This window comes from Solanum pennellii, chromosome 1, assembly GCF_001406875.1.
Source record: "Solanum pennellii chromosome 1, SPENNV200".
In the NCBI taxonomy this organism is placed as follows: domain Eukaryota; kingdom Viridiplantae; phylum Streptophyta; class Magnoliopsida; order Solanales; family Solanaceae; genus Solanum; species Solanum pennellii.
This window is the reverse complement of record NC_028637.1, coordinates 53,684,454-53,686,634: the sequence shown is the minus strand read 5'-3', so window position 1 is coordinate 53,686,634 and position 2,181 is coordinate 53,684,454. Positions and strand designations below refer to the sequence as shown.

Below are 2,181 nucleotides of genomic sequence, written 5' to 3'. Positions count from 1 at the left end.
GCTATCTCCACAGTGCGGGAGCTAGACGCCCCAGCCGCTAACTCTGATGCTCTCATCTGGTGCGCCTCCTCCTCAGCAAGTGAGGCTCTCCTCGCAGCCTCCATCTCTCGGCGCTCCTTCTTCCGTGCTCGCGCCTCGTCCTCTGCTCGACCCCTACGCCTCTTGGCATTCTCTCGAGGGGGAGGTGGTGGAATCTCTGAAGTGGCAAATAGGGCCGCCAACACTGTGTCTTCAGCAGGCTCGACAGAAGGGGCCTCAGACTCCGGCACCCTAGCCTCTAAGATCGTGTCGATATCTGCACGAAGACTGTCGACTGCAGCCTGAAGAGTCGACACATCCATCGGAGGGGCTGGTCGGGCTAACACTCTCAACTCAAAGGCGTCCAGACGCTGGTTGACCTCAGCAATCTTCCGCTCTGTAAACTGCTGCATCTTCCTCTCTAGACGCGCTTCAGACTCGGTAATCGACTTCTGCATCCACGGCTGGATATGATGCAGAAGAGTGGCCATTTGTGCCTCTAGTTTTTGGACCCTAGCAAGCGGGACCAGTGCCGGTAGAGGGGCTGTGCGAGAGGAGCTCGGGGCTGTGCTACTACCCGGGATAGACTCGACCGGGGTAGTGTCAGTGGACGCCTGTGTAGCTGTGCGGGCCTGAGCTACCGTATCTGCAAGATCATCAGCAAGTGGTGGCAGCTCTGGACGGGGCCCTCTACGTGGGGCCAACTCATTGGCCTCGTCTCTGATGAGGCCGACGTCAACGGTACCCTGCGGGGTCTTCAACTGATCTATGTGCCATATGGGCACACCTGCGGACCTGCAAAGGGCAAAGATCATGCACGGAAAGGGGTAGGTGGTAGTGACCTTGAATGCCCTCTCGTGCATGACTGCCTGGAGAAGCCATGCGAAGTCCACCTCGAATCCGGCTATCATCGCCGCCATCAACACTGCTCGATCCCAGGTAACGATGTTGTCAGCAGCTGTGGGGGAGAGGCAGTGACGGACAAGCAGCCACAAGAACTTTGCTGTGAACGTGAGGTTGGCCTTCTTGATGGCCCCCTTCGGCTCAGTCACCCAATCGGCACCCTCTCCATCTACTGACAGGTGCAGGGCCATCCACCTCTTGGTGGTCTCTCTCAGTGCTGGCTCGCGCAAGAACTGTCCATCCTTTACTATCTGCCAGCGGTAGTCAAACTCGGCAGTGATGGGGGTCCGAGTAGCATCTGCACTCTCGCCGTATAGAAACCGGCGGATGGTTGGCAGGGAAATGTCAACCTGCACGCCCCGGACTCGAACCTGCTCCAATGGGGCCTGTTTAGCGGGAGCAGCCCGCCTGTCGATCTGTGATCGGAGAGTCGCTACATAGGACGCGTAGAACTCTCGGACCATCTCCTCGCTGTATCGTCCCAATGGACGTGCTGTCCACTCTAAGCGATGCCTGGTGAAGAGGTTATGAATCTCCGGCATCGTGGGAAGGCTCCCTGTGAGTACCCGCCGCTCCAGGGTGAGTGTGCGAGTCATTACTCCTTTATCGGTCAAGAACTTTGCGTCGGAGTAAACTTGAAACTGGCCGTCGACACACCACCGGTTTGGCTGGTCAGCGGCTGGGGTGGGGACCTGAACTGGTGCGCCGGATGTAGAGTCTGAACTGTCAGCCTCATCAGACGAGGCCGACGCTGCAGCAGTGGCGGGTGCGGGAACCTCAGCAGAGACTGAAGCTTCCTCGGACCAGGATACGCCTAAGGAGCCAGACGCTCCTTCCTCATTTGTGGCTGACCCAGAGGGTGTGCCGGTCAGTGTGCGCTCCTCATCAGACTGGGAGGCAGTGACTACGCCGGTCGCCACCTTTTTGGGTGTGGCTCTGGGAGCACGTGCAGTGCGAGAAGGGGCAGAAGTGCCTGGGGGCACGTACTCACGGTCCCGCTCATCATCAGAGCCGATGATCAAGCGTGCAGACGGGGCAACAGACCTTGATCGCCCGCGTGCGTAGGTTCGGTCTTGCTTGGGTGCCATAGTAGATAGTACCTGGACGACGGATGCATATGACGGTCCGTCTCATGCGCAACGGTCCGTCGATGTATCCGTCAGTGGCTGCTGCGGAGTAGTTTTCTGCAGAATTTCCTGGTGATGTGCCTGCGAATTTAAAAACCCATTAGTAGAAAAATGCTATCCTTACTAAAAAAAA

The 2,181-nt window shown here is 57.9% G+C and overlaps 1 pseudogene; it reads right to left on the bottom strand.

Annotated features, from left to right (window-relative positions):
- Positions 1–1,423: 1,423 nt before the first annotated feature.
- LOC114074491 lies at positions 1,424–2,009 on the bottom strand (annotated as a pseudogene).
- Positions 2,010–2,181: the final 172 nt, after the last annotated feature.